Source organism: Denticeps clupeoides, unplaced genomic scaffold (assembly GCF_900700375.1).
Source record: "Denticeps clupeoides unplaced genomic scaffold, fDenClu1.1, whole genome shotgun sequence".
In the NCBI taxonomy this organism is placed as follows: Eukaryota; Metazoa; Chordata; class Actinopteri; order Clupeiformes; family Denticipitidae; genus Denticeps; species Denticeps clupeoides.
Window position 1 is genome coordinate 37,044 of NW_021629815.1, and position 20,723 is coordinate 57,766.

The 20,723-nt window shown below is 42.1% G+C and overlaps 2 pseudogenes; both read left to right on the forward strand.

Annotated features, from left to right (window-relative positions):
* The first annotated feature begins 19,003 nt into the window (after window positions 1-19,003).
* Window positions 19,004-19,122, forward strand: LOC114774631 (uncharacterized; annotated as a pseudogene).
* Window positions 19,123-19,283: 161 nt separating this feature from the next.
* Window positions 19,284-19,402, forward strand: LOC114774676 (uncharacterized; annotated as a pseudogene).
* The last annotated feature ends 1,321 nt before the right edge of the window (window positions 19,403-20,723 follow it).

Sequence of the window (20,723 nt, forward strand, 5' to 3'; positions counted from 1 at the left end):
TGTCTGATCTCAGAAGCTAAGAAGGCTTGGGCCTGGTTAGTACTTGGATGGGAGACTACGTGGGAATGCCAGGTGCTGTAAGCTTTAACTATTGTAAAACTTTTAAAATGTAAGTATTTACATCACTTTGTTAACTTTTTTTTTAAAGTAAGTTGAGGGGTATTTTCATTCTTTGATATGTTTTCCTGCCTTTTTTCTTTCTTTTTTTTTTTAAACTTCTCTTCAGGTTTCTTTGTCTGTGCGTGCTCTACAACGACCATTCACAGGCTTGGCTATGGAGTGGGGTGGAGCTGAATCGATTAGGTGGGGTTTTCCAGCCCTCGGCCTTAAGGTGCTACGCACCCTGATGTCAGTTTATTATCTGATACATCATATTAAGCGGATTTTTAGAACAGGGAGTCGGCAATAGGGCCTGCTCCATCCGCTCCATTCATCGACCCAGTATTGCATTGCCTCTAGAAGGTGTGCACTTTATTTGTTGTATTACAAATAAAAGCTTACCACTCCAACTTTTTGCCTTTTCTCCATGATAATTTGACAGTAAAGCGGGAGTTTTCACTCTTTGATATGTGTTCAAGCCCGTTGGTTTAAAGTTCAAGATTTTCAAGCAGAGTTTGCTTACGGACATGCCAGCTGAAGATTGCTTAATCTTGTCTGATCTCAGATGCTAAGAAGGCTTGGGCCTGGTTTGTACTTGGATGGGAGACTACCTGGGAATACCAGGTGCTATAAGCTTTAACTATTGAAAAACTTTTAAAATGAAAGTATTTACATGGCTTTGTTAGCTTTTTTTGCCTTTTCTCCATCATAATTTGACAGTAAAACGAGAGTTTTCACTCTTTGATATGTGTTCAAGCCCCTTTGGTTTAAAGTTCAAGATTTTCAGGCAGAGTTTGTATACGGACATGCCAGCTGAAGATTGCCCAATCTTGTCTGATCTCAGAGGCTAAGAAGGCTTGGGCCTGATTAGTACTTGGATGGGAGACTACGTGGGAATGCCATGTGCTGTAAGCTTTAAATATTGAAAAACTTTTAAAATGAAAGTATTTACATGGCTTTGTTAGCTTTTTTTGCCTTTTCTCCATCATAATTTGACAGTAAAGCGGGAGTTTTCACTCTTTGATATGTGTTCAAGCCCCTTTGGTTTAAAGTTCAAGATTTTCAAGCAGAGTTTGCTTACGGACATGCCAGCTGAAGATTGCTCAATCTTGTCTGATCTCAGAAGCTAAGAAGGCTTGGGACTGGTTAGTACTTGGATCGGAGACTACCTGGGAATACCAGGTGCTGTAAGCTTTAACTACAGAAAAACTTTTAAAATGAAAGTATTTACATGGGTTTGTTAGCTTTTTTTTGCCTATTCTCCATCATAATTTGACAGTAAAGCGGGAGTTTTCACTCTTTGATATGTGTTCAAGCCCCTTTGGTTTAAAGTTCAAGATTTTCAAGCAGAGTTTGTGTACGGACAAACCAGCTGAAGACTGCCCAATCTTGTCTGATCTCAGAAGCTAAGAAGGCTTGGGCCTGGTTAGTACTTGGATGGGAGACTACATGGGAATGCCAGGTGCTGTAAGCTTTAACTATTGTAAAACTTTTAAAATGTAAGTATTTACATCACTTTGTTAACTTTTTTTTTAAAGTAAGTTAAGGGGTATTTTGATTCTTTGATATGTTTTCCCGCCTTTTTTCTTTTTTTTTTTTTTTTAAACTTCTCTTCAGGTTTCTTTGTATGTGCGTGCTCTACAACGATCATTCACAGGCTTGGCTATGGAGTGGGGTGGAGCTGAATCAATTAGGTGGGGTTTTCCAGCCCTCGGCCTTAAGGTGCTACGGACCCTGATGTCAGTTTAATATCTGATACATCATATTAAGCGGATTTTTAGAACAGGGAGTCGGCAATAGGGCCTGCTCCATCCGCTCCATTCATCGACCCAGTATTGCATTGCCTCTAGAAGGTGTGCACTTTATTTGTTGTATTACAAATAAAAGCTTACCACTCCAACTTTTTGCCTTTTCTCCATGATAATTTGACAGTAAAGCGGGAGTTTTCACTCTTTGATATGTGTTCAAGCCCCTTTGGCTTAAAGTTCAAGATTTTCAAGCAGAGTTTGTGTACGGACAAACCAGCTGAAGACTGCCCAATCCTGTCTGATCTCAGAAGCTAAGAAGGCTTGGGCCTGGTTAGTACTTGGATGGGAGACTACGAGGGAATGCCATGTGCTGTAAGCTTTAACAATTGAAAAACTTTTAAAATGAAAGTATTTACATGGCTTTGTTAGCTTTTTTTTGCCTTTTCTCCATCATAATTTGAAAGTAAAGCGGGAGTTTTCACTCTTTGATATGTGTTCAAGCCCCTTTGGCTTAAAGTTCAAGATTTTCAAGCAGAGTTTGTGTACGGACAAACCAGCTGAAGAATGCCCAATCTTGTCTGACCTCAGAAGCTAAGAAGGCTTGGGCCTGGTTAGTACTTGGATGGGAGACAACCTGGGAATACCAGGTGCTGTAAGCTTTAACTATTGAAAAACTTTTAAAATGAAAGTATTTACATGGCTTTGTTAGCTTTTTTTGCCTTTTCTCCATCATAATTTGACAGTAAAGCGGGAGTTTTCACTCTTTGATATGTGTTCAAGCCCCTTTGGTTTAAAGTTCAAGATTTTCAAGCAGAGTTTGTGTACGGACATGCCAGCTGAAGATTGCCCAATCTTGTCTGATCTCAGAAGCTAAGAAGGCTTGGGCCTGGTTAGTACTTGGATGGGAGACTACGTGGGAATGCCATGTGCTGTAAGCTTTAAATATTGAAAAACCTTTAAAATGAAAGTATTTACATGGCTTTGTTAGCTTTTTTTGCCTTTTCTCCATCATAATTTGACAGTTAAGCGGGAGTTTTCACTCTTCGATATGTGTTCAAGCCCCTTTGGTTTTAAAGTTTAAGATTTTCAAGCAGAGTTTGCTTACGGACATGCCAGCTGAAGATTGCTCAATCTTGTCTGATCTCAGAAGCTAAGAAGGCTTGGGACTGGTTAGTACTTGGATCGGAGACTACCTGGGAATACCAGGTGCTGTAAGCTTTAACTATTGAAAAACTTTTAAAATGAAAGTATTTACATGGGTTTGTTAGCTTTTTTTGCCTATTCTCCATCATAATTTGACAGTAAAGCGGGAGTTTTCACTCTTTGATATGTGTTCAAGCCCCTTTGGTTTAAAGTTCAAGATTTTCAAGCAGAGTTTGTGTATGGACAAACCAGCTGAAGAATGCCCAACCTTGTCTGATCTCAGAAGCTAAGAAGGCTTGGGCCTGGTTAGTACTTGGATGGGAGACTACGTGGGAATGCCAGGTGCTGTAAGCTTTAACTATTGTAAAACTTTTAAAATGTAAGTATTTACATCACTTTGTTAACTTTTTTTTTAAAGTAAGTTGAGGGGTATTTTCATTCTTTGATATGTTTTCCTGCCTTTTTTCTTTCTTTTTTTTTTAAACTTCTCTTCAGGTTTCTTTGTCTGTGCGTGCTCTACAACGATCATTCACAGGCTTGGCTATGGAGTGGGGTGGAGCTGAATCGATTAGGTGGGGTTTTCCAGCCCTCGGCCTTAAGGTGCTACGGACCCTGATGTCAGTTTAATATCTGATACATCATATTAAGCGGATTTTTAGAACAGGGAGTCGGCAATAGGGCATGCTCCATCCGCTCCATTCATCGACCCAGTATTGCATTGCCTCTAGAAGGTGTGCACTTTATTTGTTGTATTACAAATAAAAGCTTACCACTCCAACTTTTTGCCTTTTCTCCATGATAATTTGACAGTAAAGCGGGAGTTTTCACTCTTTGATATGTGTTCAAGCCCCTTTGGCTTAAAGTTCAAGATTTTCAAGCAGAGTTTGTGTACGGACAAACCAGCTGAAGACTGCCCAATCCTGTCTGATCTCAGAAGCTAAGAAGGCTTGGGCCTGGTTAGTACTTGGATGGGAGACTACGAGGGAATGCCATGTGCTGTAAGCTTTAACTATTGAAAAACTTTTAAAATGAAAGTATTTACATGGCTTTGTTAGCTTTTTTTGCCTTTTCTCCATCATAATTTGACAGTAAAGCGGGAGTTTTCACTCTTTGATATGTGTTCAAGCCCGTTGGTTTAAAGTTCAAGATTTTCAAGCAGAGTTTGCTTACGGACATGCCAGCTGAAGATTGCTCAATCTTGTCTGATCTCAGATGCTAAGAAGGCTTGGGCCTGGTTTGTACTTGGATGGGAGACTACCTGGGAATACCAGGTGCTGTAAGCTTTAACTATTGAAAAACTTTTAAAATGAAAGTATTTACATGGCTTTGTTAGCTTTTTTTGCCTTTTCTCCATCATAATTTGACAGTAAAGCGGGAGTTTTCACTCTTTGATATGTGTTCAAGCCCCTTTGGTTTAAAGTTCAAGATTTTCAAGCAGAGTTTGTGTACAAACATGCCAGCTGAAGATTGCTCAATCTTGTCTGATCTCAGAAGCTAAGAAGGCTTGGGACTGGTTAGTACTTGGATCGGAGACTACCTGGTAATACCAGGTGCTGTAAGCTTTAAATATTGAAAAACTTTTAAAATGAAAGTATTTACATGGCTTTGTTAGCTTTTTTTGCCTATTCTCCATCATAATTTGACAGTAAAGCGGGAGTTTTCACTCTTTGATATGTGTTCAAGCCCCTTTGGTTTAAAGTTCAAGATTTTCAAGCAGAGTTTGTGTATGGACAAACCAGCTGAAGAATGCCCAATCTTGTCTGATCTCAGAAGCTAAGAAGGCTTGGGCCTGGTTAGTACTTGGATGGGAGACTACATGGGAATGCCAGGTGCTGTAAGCTTTAACTATTGTAAAACTTTTAAAATGTAAGTATTTACATCACTTTGTTAACTTTTTTTTTTAAAGTAAGTTAAGGGGTATTTTGATTCTTTGATATGTTTTCCCGCCTTTTTTCTTTTTTTTTTTTTTTTAAACTTCTCTTCAGGTTTCTTTGTATGTGCGTGCTCTACAACGATCATTCACAGGCTTGGCTATGGAGTGGGGTGGAGCTGAATCAATTAGGTGGGGTTTTCCAGCCCTCGGCCTTAAGGTTCTACGCACCCTGATGTCAGTTTAATATCTGATACATCATATTAAGCGGATTTTTAGAACAGGGAGTCGGCAATAGGGCCTGCTCCATCCGCTCCATTCATCGACCCAGTATTGCATTGCCTCTAGAAGGTGTGCACTTTATTTGTTGTATTACAAATAAAAGCTTACCACTCCAACTTTTTGCCTTTTCTCCATGATAATTTGACAGTAAAGCGGGAGTTTTCACTCTTTGATATGTGTTCAAGCCCCTTTGGCTTAAAGTTCAAGATTTTCAAGCAGAGTTTGTGTATGGACAAACCAGCTGAAGAATGCCCAATCTTGTCTGATCTCAGAAGCTAAGAAGGCTTGGGCCTGGTTAGTACTTGGATGGGAGACAACCTGGGAATACCAGGTGCTGTAAGCTTTAACTAATGAAAAACTTTTAAAATGAAAGTATTTACATGGCTTTGTTAGCTTTTTTTGCCTTTTCTCCATCATAATTTGACAGTAAAGCGGAAGTTTTCACTCTTTGATATGTGTTCAAGCCCGTTGGTTTAAAGTTCAAGATTTTCAAGCAGAGTTTGTGTATGGACAAACCAGCTGAAGAATGCCCAATCTTGTCTGATCTCAGAAGCTAAGAAGGCTTGGGCCTGGTTAGTACTTGGATGGGAGACTACGTGGGAATGCCAGGTGCTGTAAGCTTTAACTATTGTTAAACTTTTAAAATGTAAGTATTTACATCACTTTGTTAACTTTTTTTTTTAAAGTAAGTTAAGGGGTATTTTCATTCTTTGATATGTTTTCCCGTCTTTTTTTTTTTTTTTAAACTTCTCTTCAGGTTTCGTTGTCTGTGCGTGCTCTACAACGATCATTCACAGTCTTGGCTATTGAGTGGGGTGGAGCTGAATCGATTAGGTGGGGTTTTCCAGCCCTCGGCCTTAAGGTGCTACGGACCCTGATGTCAGTTTAATATCTGATACATCATATTAAGCGGATTTTTAGAACAGGGAGTCGGCAATAGGGCCTGCTCCATCCGCTCCATTCATCGACCCAGTATTGCATTGCCTCTAGAAGGTGTGCACTTTATTTGTTGTATTAAAAATAAAAGCTTACCACTCCAACTTTTTGCCTTTTCTCCATGATAATTTGACAGTAAAGCGGGAGTTTTCACTCTGTCAGGATTGCCTGCAGTTGGGCTCCACACCGGAATCCAATCCTGACGCCCCATAAATGCCGGAAGTTTCAGCCTGTTCGGGGTCGCTGGCATTTTCGTGAACTTCAGTTGGTAACACTGCTTATAATTTGAGTTCTGGCAATCGCCACACGCCTACGGGTTAGTTTTAGTTCTTGATTTATGTTAAACTGTTTTCGGCCACCGCGCCATTGTTTCTTTGTATTTATTTGTTTATGAATAATAATAAAACCCCCTTCCCAGTATGTCAGACCTCTGCGCTTCCTTCCCCCGTAAGTCCGTAGTCGTGACAGAATGCCAGCGACCCACCCAAAAGCGCAGAGGTGGAAAGCAGAGGAGAAGAAACGCCGCCAAGGACGCAGCCCGGCGCGGCGAACGCGGACGCCAGGGGAGAGACGCGCCGCCCGTTCTGGTGGAGCGTTTTCTCCCCGAGAAGCCGTGGTACGCGTCGCCGCGTGATGACGTCACCCCCGGGAAACTCCGCGAAACCCGGAAGCGACAACGTCAGCGGGTGAGTGGGCGGAGCGAGGACGATGGCGTCGGCAGCAGCGAGGAAGTGACGTGGGCAGCGAGCGCAGAAGATGCGACCCCCACGATCTTCGCCATGTCGAGCCAAGAACTCTGCGCTCTGCTGGCCAGGCTCCCCGTGGACTGGGACGACACGGACGACGACGAGAGCACGGGAGACGAGAGTTGGGCTCCGCCCATCGCGCCAGTCTGCGATCGTCGCAAGGTCCGTGGGGACCCACGTCACTTCCAGGGGGGTGAGAAGCGGCAACAACAACGGCGGCGTTCCTCCAGCGAGGAGGTGGGCAGCCTCCAGCCCGAATGGCCAGAGTACTGCCCATGGGAGCTTATCGCGCCATGGGTCCAGGATGTCCGCAGGGTGGACGACCCTTGGAGTCACCGGTGGGAGGACACGGATGACGAAAGCGATGATGACGTGGATTTTCGGTGGGCGGTCGGTGCCGGGATGGCTCCGCCCAGCGTGCGCGTCCGAGATCATCGCGGCGTCCGTGATGACCCATGTGACTTCCGGGGGTACGAGGTTGACACGGACGACGACCAGGATGACGCCGTTTGGGCAGTCGGTGCCGGGATGGCTCCGCCCATTGCGCCCATCCAGGATCGTCACGAGGTCCGTGGAAACCCACGTCCCTCCCAGCAGTGTGAGGAAAGCTGGTGGAAGAGGGCGACGGGAGGTCGCCAGCCAGCAACTGCGCTGCCGGGACTGCCTCGCAGGGAATCCTCCATTCCTGCTCCAGTCGCCGACCCGCCTTCCCTCTGCCCGGACGTTCCCCAGCGAAATGGCAGCGCAGCACCAGCGTCCACACCTGCTGGAGAAGACGTCCACCCCCCTCCACACCACACACCTACCACCATCTCCAGCGACGTGCCCAGCCCCGTGTGGGACAGCCCAAATGTCCCGGGACCCTTCAGTGGGGCAGCAGACACAGATGAGATCACTACCATCCTCACGTGTCTGACTGGATCAGCATGGGGCTGGAGCACAACCCTCTGGCAGCAGGGAGAGACAGACAGGAGTTTTCGGGACTTCCAACAGAGACTGAGGGCGGAGTTTGATCGGCCTGAGCCAGGGATCGAACTCTGCCCCTCCACCACATCCAGTGCCAGTCAGGATCCGGGGCAAGAAGACCCAGCACGGGTGGGCGACGAGAAGGTCGCTCCTCCCGAGATCCTGGCTGTGCCCCCGGAGGAGGTCCCGGAGAGCCCAGAGAGGGAGCCAGACGACCCTCTCTTCTGTCTGTCTCTGTCTGTGTGTGTGTGCGTGGTTTATGTGTCCGTATGTCGCCCCCACTTCCCCTCTTTGTGTCCACCAGATGGCGACCCAGCCGTGGAGCCGAACCCCAGGGAGGAGGTTCCTGACCCGAATGTGCTGGTCCAAGGTGAGGTGGACAAGCCCCAAGGTACCCCTAAGTCCAGCCGGGGGGGGTGCTCCCCCAAAGAATTTTTTGGGGGGGTGCAGTTCGGGTTGGGGACTCCTCCTGAGGGGAGGGGAGGTGGGGAAGCGATGGTGCTGGGTCCTCCGGTAGCCAGTGAGGAGGGCGGGCCAGGCATGGGCCTGCGTCTGCCTCCAGAGGGGTGGAGCGCCATAGAGCCCCCGGGTAGGCATGAGGACCCAGCTGGGACAGACAGGAAGAGGGCCTGCTTGTCCCAACGGACGCAGAAGGGGCTAGCCGGATGGTCTGGCAATGCCCCCCCCTTGGCACCAGGGCCGTGCAGCGAGAGGGGCTGCATAGTCCCAGAAGGCACCAGCCTGGGGTGCCTGGAACAGTCGCCGGAGGCTCTGGGACAATCTCCCTGCGCGGTGCAGGGGGGTGACACAAGACGTGTCAGAGGGGACATGTGGAGACAGGGCCCACACGTACCCAGATGGATCGGCCCTGATTATTGTGTGCAGGTACGGGAGTCCGGGGCCGCCATGCGGGACCACGCCGGGGAGCCAGGCCGAGGGTCCGGGGCCGCCATACGGCCATATTGAAAAACTTTTAAAATGAAAGTATTTACATGGCTTTGTTAGCTTTTTTTGCCTTTTCTCCATCATAATTTGACAGTAAAGCGGGAGTTTTCACTCTTTGATATGTGTTCAAGCCCCTTTGGTTTAAAGTTCAAGATTTTCAAGCAAAGTTTGTGTATGGACAAACCAGCTGAAGAATGCCCAATCTTGTCTGATCTCAGAAGCTAAGAAGGCTTGGGCCTGGTTAGTACTTGGATGGGAGACTACGTGGGAATGCCAGGTGCTGTAAGCTTTAACTATTGTAAAACTTTTAAAATGTAAGTATTTACATCACATTGTTAACTTTTTTTTTAAAGTAAGTTAAGGGGTATTTTCATTCTTTGATATGTTTTCCCGTCTTTTTTTTTTTTTTTAAACTTCTCTTCAGGTTTCGTTGTCTGTGCGTGCTCTACAACGATCATTCACAGTCTTGGCTATTGAGTGGGGTGGAGCTGAATCGATTAGGTGGGGTTTTCCAGCCCTCGGCCTTAAGGTGCTACGGACCCTGATGTCAGTTTAATATCTGATACATCATATTAAGCGGATTTTTAGAACAGGGAGTCGGCAATAGGGCCTGCTCCATCCGCTCCATTCATCGACCCAGTATTGCATTGCCTCTAGAAGGTGTGCACTTTATTTGTTGTATTAAAAATAAAAGCTTACCACTCCAACTTTTTGCCTTTTCTCCATGATAATTTGACAGTAAAGCGGGAGTTTTCACTCTTTGATATGTGTTCAAGCCCCTTTGGCTTAAAGTTCAAGATTTTCAAGCAGAGTTTGTGTACGGACAAACCAGCTGAAGAATGCCAAATCTTGTCTGATCTCAGAAGCTAAGAAGGCTTGGGCCTGGTTAGTACTTGGATGGGAGACAACCTGGGAATACCAGGTGCTGTAAGCTTTAACTAATGAAAAACTTTTAAAATGAAAGTATTTACATGGCTTTGTTAGCTTTTTTTGCCTTTTCTCCATCATAATTTGACAGTAAAGCGGGAGTTTTCACTCTTTGATATGTGTTCAAGCCCGTTGGTTTAAAGTTCAAGATTTTCAAGCAGAGTTTGCTTACGGACATGCCAGCTGAAGATTGCTCAATCTTGTCTGATCTCAGATGCTAAGAAGGCTTGTGCCTGGTTAGTACTTGGATGGGAGACTACCTGGGAATACCAGGTGCTGTAAGCTTTAACTATTGAAAAACTTTTAAAATTAAAGTATTTACATGGCTTTGTTAGCTTTTTTTGCCTTTTCTCCATCATAATTTGACAGTAAAGCGGGAGTTTTCACTCTTTGATATGTGTTCAAGCCCCTTTGGTTTAAAGTTCAAGATTTTCAAGCAAAGTTTGTGTATGGACAAACCAGCTGAAGAATGCCCAATCTTGTCTGATCTCAGAAGCTAAGAAGGCTTGGGCCTGGTTAGTACTTGGATGGGAGACTACGTGGGAATGCCAGGTGCTGTAAGCTTTAACTATTGTAAAACTTTTAAAATGTAAGTATTTACATCACATTGTTAACTTTTTTTTTAAAGTAAGTTAAGGGGTATTTTCATTCTTTGATATGTTTTCCCGTCTTTTTTTTTTTTTTTAAACTTCTCTTCAGGTTTCGTTGTCTGTGCGTGCTCTACAACGATCATTCACAGTCTTGGCTATTGAGTGGGGTGGAGCTGAATCGATTAGGTGGGGTTTTCCAGCCCTCGGCCTTAAGGTGCTACGGACCCTGATGTCAGTTTAATATCTGATACATCATATTAAGCGGATTTTTAGAACAGGGAGTCGGCAATAGGGCCTGCTCCATCCGCTCCATTCATCGACCCAGTATTGCATTGCCTCTAGAAGGTGTGCACTTTATTTGTTGTATTAAAAATAAAAGCTTACCACTCCAACTTTTTGCCTTTTCTCCATGATAATTTGACAGTAAAGCGGGAGTTTTCACTCTTTGATATGTGTTCAAGCCCCTTTGGCTTAAAGTTCAAGATTTTCAAGCAGAGTTTGTGTACGGACAAACCAGCTGAAGAATGCCAAATCTTGTCTGATCTCAGAAGCTAAGAAGGCTTGGGCCTGGTTAGTACTTGGATGGGAGACAACCTGGGAATACCAGGTGCTGTAAGCTTTAACTAATGAAAAACTTTTAAAATGAAAGTATTTACATGGCTTTGTTAGCTTTTTTTGCCTTTTCTCCATAATAATTTGACAGTAAAGCGGGAGTTTTCACTCTTTGATTTGTGTTCAAGCCCGTTGGTTTAAAGTTCAAGATTTTCAAGCAGAGTTTGCTTACGGACATGCCAGCTGAAGATTGCTCAATCTTGTCTGATCTCAGATGCTAAGAAGGCTTGTGCCTGGTTAGTACTTGGATGGGAGACTACCTGGGAATACCAGGTGCTGTAAGCTTTAACTATTGAAAAACTTTTAAAATGAAAGTATTTACATGGCTTTGTTAGCTTTTTTTTGCCTTTTCTCTGTCATAATTTGACAGTAAAGCGGGAGTTTTCACTCTTTGTTATGTGTTCAAGCCCCTTTGGCTTAAAGTTCAAGATTTTCAAGCAGAGTTTGTGTACGGACATGCCAGCTGAAGATTGCCCAATCTTGTCTTATCTCAAAAGCTAAGAAGGCTTGGGCCTGGTTAGTACTTGGATGGGAGACTACGTGGGAATGCCATGTGCTGTAAGCTTTAAATATTGAAAAACTTTTAAAATGAAAGTATTTACATGGCTTTGTTAGCTTTTTTTGCCTATTCTCCATCATAATTTGACAGTATAGCGGGAGTTTTCACTCTTTGATATGTGTTCAAGCCCCTTTGGTTTAAACTTCAAGATTTTCAAGCAGAGTTTGTGTATGGACAAACCAGCTGAAGAATGCCCAATCTTGTCTGATCTCAGAAGCTAAGAAGGCTTGGGCTAAGAAGTACTTGGATGGGAGACTACGTGGGAATGCCAGGTGCTGTAAGCTTTAACTATTGTAAAACTTTTAAAATGTAAGTATTTACATCACTTTGTTAACTTTTTTTTTTAAAGTAAGTTAAGGGGTATTTTCATTCTTTGATATGTTTTCCCGTCTTTTTTTTTTTTTTTAAACTTCTCTTCAGGTTTCGTTGTCTGTGCGTGCTCTACAACGATCATTCACAGTCTTGGCTATTGAGTGGGGTGGAGCTGAATCGATTAGGTGGGGTTTTCCAGCCCTCGGCCTTAAGGTGCTACGGACCCTGATGTCAGTTTAATATCTGATACATCATATTAAGCGGATTTTTAGAACAGGGAGTCGGCAATAGGGCCTGCTCCATCCGCTCCATTCATCGACCCAGTATTGCATTGCCTCTAGAAGGTGTGCACTTTATTTGTTGTATTAAAAATAAAAGCTTACCACTCCAACTTTTTGCCTTTTCTCCATGATAATTTGACAGTAAAGCGGGAGTTTTCACTCTTTGATATGTGTTCAAGCCCCTTTGGCTTAAAGTTCAAGATTTTCAAGCAGAGTTTGTGTACGGACAAACCAGCTGAAGAATGCCAAATCTTGTCTGATCTCAGAAGCTAAGAAGGCTTGGGCCTGGTTAGTACTTGGATGGGAGACAACCTGGCAATACCAGGTGCTGTAAGCTTTAACTAATGAAAAACTTTTAAAATGAAAGTATTTACATGGCTTTGTTAGCTTTTTTTGCCTTTTCTCCATCATAATTTGACAGTAAAGCGGGAGTTTTCACTCTTTGATATGTGTTCAAGCCCCTTTGGCTTAAAGTTCAAGATTTTCAAGCAGAGTTTGTGTATGGACAAACCAGCTGAAGAATGCCCAATCTTGTCTGATCTCAGAAGCTAAGAAGGCTTGGGCCTGGTTAGTACTTGGATGGGAGACAACCTGGGAATACCAGGTGCTGTAAGCTTTAACTAATGAAAAACTTTTAAAATGAAAGTATTTACATGGCTTTGTTAGCTTTTTTTGCCTATTCTCCATCATAATTTGACAGTAAAGCGGGAGTTTTCACTCTTTGATATGTGTTCAAGCCCGTTGGTTTAAAGTTCAAGATTTTCAAGCAGAGTTTGCTTACGGACATGCCAGCTGAAGATTGCTCAATCTTGTCTGATCTCAGATGCTAAGAAGGCTTGTGCCTGGTTAGTACTTGGATGGGAGACTACCTGGGAATACCAGGTGCTGTAAGCTTTAACTATTGAAAAACTTTTAAAATGAAAGTATTTACATGGCTTTGTTAGCTTTTTTTGCCTTTTCTCCATCATAATTTGACAGTAAAGCGGGAGTTTTCACTCTTTGATATGTGTTCAAGCCCCTTTGGTTTAAAGTTCAAGATTTTCAAGCAGAGTTTGTGTATGGACAAACCAGCTGAAGAATGCCCAATCTTGTCTGATCTCAGAAGCTAAGAAGGCTTGGGCCTGGTTAGTACTTGGATGGGAGACTACGTGGGAATGCCAGGTGCTGTAAGCTTTAACTATTGTAAAACTTTTAAAATGTAAGTATTTACATCACTTTGTTAACTTTTTTTTTTAAAGTAAGTTAAGGGGTATTTTCATTCTTTGATATGTTTTCCCGTCTTTTTTTTTTTTTTTAAACTTCTCTTCAGGTTTCGTTGTCTGTGCGTGCTCTACAACGATCATTCACAGTCTTGGCTATTGAGTGGGGTGGAGCTGAATCGATTAGGTGGGGTTTTCCAGCCCTCGGCCTTAAGGTGCTACGGACCCTGATGTCAGTTTAATATCTGATACATCATATTAAGCGGATTTTTAGAACAGGGAGTCGGCAATAGGGCCTGCTCCATCCGCTCCATTCATCGACCCAGTATTGCATTGCCTCTAGAAGGTGTGCACTTTATTTGTTGTATTAAAAATAAAAGCTTACCACTCCAACTTTTTGCCTTTTCTCCATGATAATTTGACAGTAAAGCGGGAGTTTTCACTCTTTGATATGTGTTCAAGCCCCTTTGGCTTAAAGTTCAAGATTTTCAAGCAGAGTTTGTGTACGGACAAACCAGCTGAAGAATGCCAAATCTTGTCTGATCTCAGAAGCTAAGAAGGCTTAGGCCTGGTTAGTACTTGGATGGGAGACAACCTGGGAATACCAGGTGCTGTAAGCTTTAACTAATGAAAAACTTTTAAAATGAAAGTATTTACATGGCTTTGTTAGCTTTTTTTTGCCTTTTCTCCATAATAATTTGACAGTAAAGTGGGAGTTTTCACTCTTTGATATGTGTTCAAGCCCGTTGTTTTAAAGTTCAAGATTTTCAAGCAGAGTTTGCTTACGGACATGCCAGCTGAAGATTGCTCAATCTTGTCTGATCTCAGATGCTAAGAAGGCTTGTGCCTGGTTAGTACTTGGATGGGAGACTACCTGGGAATACCAGGTGCTGTAAGCTTTAACTATTGAAAAACTTTTAAAATGAAAGTATTTACATGGCTTTGTTAGCTTTTTTTGCCTTTTCTCCGTCATAATTTGACAGTAAAGCGGGAGTTTTCACTCTTTGTTATGTGTTCAAGCCCCTTTGGCTTAAAGTTCAAGATTTTCAAGCAGAGTTTGTGTATGGACAAACCAGCTGAAGAATGCCCAATCTTGTCTGATCTCAGAAGCTAAGAAGGCTTGGGCCTGGTTAGTACTTGGATGGGAGACTACGTGGGAATGCCATGTGCTGTAAGCTTTAAATATTGAAAAACTTTTAAAATGAAAGTATTTACATGGCTTTGTTAGCTTTTTTTGCTTTTTCTCCATCATAATTTGACAGTAAAGCGGGAGTTTTCACTCTTTGATATGTGTTCAAGCCCCTTTGGTTTAAAGTTCAAGATTTTCAAGCAGAGTTTGTGTATGGACAAACCAGCTGAAGATTGCCCAATCTTGTCTGATCTCAGAAGCTAAGAAGGCTTGGGCCTGGTTAGTACTTGGATGGGAGACTACGTGGGAATGCCAGGTGCTGTAAGCTTTAACTATTGTAAAACTTTTAAAATGTAAGTATTTACATCACTTTGTTAACTTTTTTTTTTAAAGTAAGTTAAGGGGTATTTTCATTCTTTGATATGTTTTCCCGTCTTTTTTTTTTTTTTTTTAAACTTCTCTTCAGGTTTCGTTGTCTGTGCGTGCTCTACAACGATCATTCACAGTCTTGGCTATTGAGTGGGGTGGAGCTGAATCGATTAGGTGGGGTTTTCCAGCCCTCGGCCTTAAGGTGCTACGGACCCTGATGTCAGTTTAATATCTGATACATCATATTAAGCGGATTTTTAGAACAGGGAGTCGGCAATAGGGCCTGCTCCATCCGCTCCATTCATCGACCCAGTATTGCATTGCCTCTAGAAGGTGTGCACTTTATTTGTTGTATTAAAAATAAAAGCTTACCACTCCAACTTTTTGCCTTTTCTCCATGATAATTTGACAGTAAAGCGGGAGTTTTCACTCTTTGATATGTGTTCAAGCCCCTTTGGCTTAAAGTTCAAGATTTTCAAGCAGAGTTTGTGTACGGACAAACCAGCTGAAGAATGCCAAATCTTGTCTGATCTCAGAAGCTAAGAAGGCTTGGGCCTGGTTAGTACTTGGATGGGAGACAACCTGGGAATACCAGGTGCTGTAAGCTTTAACTAATGAAAAACTTTTAAAATGAAAGTATTTACATGGCTTTGTTAGCTTTTTTTGCCTTTTCTCCATCATAATTTGACAGTAAAGCGGGAGTTTTCACTCTTTGCTATGTGTTCAAGCCCCTTTGGTTTAAAGTTCAAGATTTTCAAGCAGAGTTTGTGTACGGACATGCCAGTTGAAGATTGCCCAATCTTGTCTGATCTCAGAAGCTAAGAAGGCTTGGGCCTGGTTAGTACTTGGATGGGAGACTACGTGGGAATGCCATGTGCTGTAAGCTTTAAATATTGAAAAACTTTTAAAATGAAAGTATTTACATGGCTTTGTTAGCTTTTTTTGCCTATTCTCCATCATAATTTGACAGTATAGCGGGAGTTTTCACTCTTTGATATGTGTTCAAGCCCCTTTGGTTTAAACTTCAAGATTTTCAAGCAGAGTTTGTGTACGGACAAACCAGCTGAAGAATGCCAAATCTTGTCTGATCTCAGAAGCTAAGAAGGCTTGGGCCTGGTTAGTACTTGGATGGGAGACAACCTGGCAATACCAGGTGCTGTAAGCTTTAACTAATGAAAAACTTTTAAAATGAAAGTATTTACATGGCTTTGTTAGCTTTTTTTGCCTTTTCTCCATCATAATTTGACAGTAAAGCGGGAGTTTTCACTCTTTGATATGTGTTCAAGCCCCTTTGGTTTAAAGTTCAAGATTTTCAAGCAGAGTTTGTGTATGGACAAACCAGCTGAAGATTGCCCAATCTTGTCTGATCTCAGAAGCTAAGAAGGCTTGGGCCTGGTTAGTACTTGGATGGGAGACTACGTGGGAATGCCAGGTGCTGTAAGCTTTAACTATTGTAAAACTTTTAAAATGTAAGTATTTACATCACTTTGTTAACTTTTTTTTTAAAGTAAGTTAAGGGGTATTTTCATTCTTTGATATGTTTTCCCGTCTTTTTTTTTTTTTTTTAAACTTCTCTTCAGGTTTCGTTGTCTGTGCGTGCTCTACAACGATCATTCACAGTCTTGGCTATTGAGTGGGGTGGAGCTGAATCGATTAGGTGGGGTTTTCCAGCCCTCGGCCTTAAGGTGCTACGGACCCTGATGTCAGTTTATTATCTGATACATCATATTAAGCGGATTTTTAGAACAGGGAGTCGGCAATAGGGCCTGCTCCATCCGCTCCATTCATCGACCCAGTATTGCATTGCCTCTAGAAGGTGTGCACTTTATTTGTTGTATTAAAAATAAAAGCTTACCACTCCAACTTTTTGCCTTTTCTCCATGATAATTTGACAGTAAAGCGGGAGTTTTCACTCTTTGATATGTGTTCAAGCCCCTTTGGCTTAAAGTTCAAGATTTTCAAGCAGAGTTTGTGTACGGACAAACCAGCTGAAGAATGCCCAATCTTGTCTGATCTCAGAAGCTAAGAAGGCTTGGGCCTGGTTAGTACTTGGATGGGAGACAACCTGGGAATACCAGGTGCTGTAAGCTTTAACTAATGAAAAACTTTTAAAATGAAAGTATTTACATGGCTTTGTTAGCTTTTTTTGCCTTTTCTCCATCATAATTTGACAGTAAAGCGGGAGTTTTCACTCTTTGATATGTGTTCAAGCCCCTTTGGTTTAAAGTTCAAGATTTTCAAGCAGAGTTTGTGTACGGACATGCCAGTTGAAGATTGCCCAATCTTGTCTGATCTCAGAAGCTAAGAAGGCTTGGGCCTGGTTAGTACTTGGATGGGAGACTACCGTGGGAATGCCATGTGCTGTAAGCTTTAAATATTGAAAAACTTTAAAATGAAAGTATTTACATGGCTTTGTTAGCTTTTTTTGCCTATTCTCCATCATAATTTGACAGTATAAGCGGGAGTTTTCACTCTTTGATATGTGTTCAAGCCCCTTTGGTTTAAACTTCAAGATTTTCAAGCAGAGTTTGTGTACGGACAACCAGCTGAAGAATGCCAATCTTGTCTGATCTCAGAAGCTAAGAAGGCTTGGGCCTGGTTAGTACTTGGATGGGAGACAACCTGGCAATACCAGGTGCTGTAAGCTTTAACTAATTGAAAAACTTTTAAAATGAAAGTATTTACATGGCTTTGTTAGCTTTTTTTGCCTTTTCTCCATCATAATTTGACAGTAAAGCGGGAGTTTTCACTCTTTGATATGTGTTCAAGCCCCTTTGGCTTAAAGTTCAAGATTTTCAAGCAGAGCTTGTGTATGGACAAACTAGCTGAAGAATGCCGAATCTTGTCTGATCTCAGAAGCTAAGAAGGCTTGGGCCTGGTTAGTACTTGGATGGGAGACAACCTGGGAATACCAGGTGCTGTAAGCTTTAACTAATGAAAAACTTTTAAAATGAAAGTATTTACATGGCTTTGTTAGCTTTTTTTGCCTTTTCTCCATCATAATTTGACAGTAAAGCGGGAGTTTTCACTCTTTGATATGTGTTCAAGCCCGTTGGTTTAAAGTTCAAGATTTTCAAGCAGAGTTTGCTTACGGACATGCCAGCTGAAGATTGCTCAATCTTGTCTGATCTCAGATGCTAAGAAGGCTTGTGCCTGGTTAGTACTTGGATGGGAGACTACCTGGGAATACCAGGTGCTGTAAGCTTTAACTATTGAAAAACTTTTTAAAATGAAAGTATTTACATGGCTTTGTTAGCTTTTTTTGCCTTTTCTCCATCATAATTTGACAGTAAAGCGGGAGTTTTCACTCTTTGATATGTGTTCAAGCCCCTTTGGTTTAAAGTTCAAGATTTTCAAGCAAAGTTTGTGTATGGACAAACCAGCTGAAGAATGCCCAATCTTGTCTGATCTCAGAAGCTAAGAAGGCTTGGGCCTGGTTAGTACTTGGATGGGAGACTACGTGGGAATGCCAGGTGCTGTAAGCTTTAACTATTGTAAAACTTTTAAAATGTAAGTATTTACATCACATTGTTAACTTTTTTTTTAAAGTAAGTTAAGGGGTATTTTCATTCTTTGATATGTTTTCCCGTCTTTTTTTTTTTTTTTTTAAACTTCTCTTCAGGTTTCGTTGTCTGTGCGTGCTCTACAACGATCATTCACAGTCTTGGCTATTGAGTGGGGTGGAGCTGAATCGATTAGGTGGGGTTTTCCAGCCCTCGGCCTTAAGGTGCTACGGACCCTGATGTCAGTTTAATATCTGATACATCATATTAAGCGGATTTTTAGAACAGGGAGTCGGCAATAGGGCCTGCTCCATCCGCTCCATTCATCGACCCAGTATTGCATTGCCTCTAGAAGGTGTGCACTTTATTTGTTGTATTAAAAATAAAAGCTTACCACTCCAACTTTTTGCCTTTTCTCCATGATAATTTGACAGTAAAGCGGGAGTTTTCACTCTTTGATATGTGTTCAAGCCCCTTTGGTTTAAAGTTCAAGATTTTCAAGCAGAGTTTGTGTATGGACAAACCAGCTGAAGAATGCCAATCTTGTCTGATCTCAGAAGCTAAGAAGGCTTGGGCCTGGTTAGTACTTGGATGGGAGACAACCTGGGAATACCAGGTGCTGTAAGCTTTAACTTTTGAAAAACTTTTAAAATGAAAGTATTTACATGGCTTTGTTAGCTTTTTTTGCCTTTTCTCCATCATAATTTGACAGTAAAGCGGGAGTTTTCACTCTTTGATATGTGTTCAAGCCCGTTGGTTTAAAGTTCAAGATTTTCAAGCAGAGTTTGCTTACGGACATGCCAGCTGAAGATTGCTCAATCTTGTCTGATCTCAGATGCTAAGAAGGCTTGGGCCTGGTTAGTACTTGGATGGGAGACTACCTGGGAATACCAGGTGCTGTAAGCTTTAAATATTGAAAAACTTTTAAAATGAAAGTATTTACATGGCTTTTGTTAGCTTTTTTTGCCTTTTCTCCATCATAATTTGACAGTAAAGCGGGAGTTTTCACTCTTTGATATGTGTTCAAGCCCCTTTGGTTTAAAGTTCAAGATTTTCAAGCAAAGTTTGTGTACGGACAAACCAGCTGAAGAATGCCCAATCTTGTCTGATCTCAGAAGCTAAGAAGGCTTGGGCCTGGTTAGTACTTGGATGGGAGACTACGTGGGAATGCCAGGTGCTGTAAGCTTTAACTATTGTAAACTTTTAAAATGTAAGTATTTACATCACATTTGTTAACTTTTTTTTAAAGTAAGTTAAGGGGTATTTTCATTCTTTGATATGTTTTCCCGTCTTTTTTTTTTTTTTTTAAACTTCTCTTCAGGTTTCGTTGTCTGTGCGTGCTCTACAACGATCATTCACAGTCTTGGCTATTGAGTGGGGTGGAGCTGAATCGATTAGGTGGGGTTTTCCAGCCCTCGGCCTTAAGGTGCTACGGACCCTGATGTCAGTTTAATATCTGATACATCATATTAAGCGGATTTTTAGAACAGGGAGTCGGCAATAGGGCCTGCTCCATCCGCTCCATTCATCGACCCAGTATTGCATTGCCTCTAGAAGGTGTGCACTTTATTTGTTGTATTAAAATAAAAGCTTACCACTCCAACTTTTTGCCTTTTCTCCATGATAATTTGACAGTAAAGCGGGAGTTTTCACTCTTTGATATGTGTTCAAGCCCCTTTGGCTTAAAGTTCAAGATTTTCAAGCAGAGTTGTGTACGGACAAACCAGCTGAAGAATGCCAATCTTGTCTGATCTCAGAAGCTAAGAAGGCTTGGGCCTGGTTAGTACTTGGATGGGAGACAACCTGGGAATACCAGGTGCTGTAAGCTTTAACTAATGAAAAACTTTTAAAATGAAAGTATTTACATGGCTTTGTTAGCTTTTTTTGCCTTTTCTCCATCATAATTTGACAGTAAAGCGGGAGTTTTCACTCTTTGATATGTGTTCAAGCCCGTTGGTTTAAAGTTCAAGATTTTCAAGCAGAGTTTGCTTACGGACATGCCAGCTGAAGATTGCTCAATCTTGTCTGATCTCAGATGCTAAGAAGGCTTGTGCCTGGTTAGTACTTGGATGGGAGACTACCTGGGAATACCAGGTGCTGTAAGCTTTAACTATTGAAAAACTTTTAAAATGAAAGTATTTACATGGCTTTGTTAGCTTTTTTTGCCTTTTTTTCATCATAATTTGACAGTAAAGCGGGAGTTTTCACTCTTTGATATGTGTTCAAGCCCCTTTGGTTTAAAGTTCAAGATTTTCAAGCAAAGTTTTGTGTATGGACAAACCAGCTGAGAATGCCCAATCTTGTCTGATCTCAGAAGCTAAGAAGGCTTGGGCCTGGTTAGTACTTGGATGGGAGACTACGTGGGAATGCCAGGTGCTGTAAGCTTTAACTATTGTAAAACTTTTAAAATGAAAGTATTTACATCACATTGTTAACTTTTTTTTAAAGTAAGTTAAGGGGTATTTTCATTTTGATATGTTTTCCGTCTTTTTTTTTTTTTTAAACTT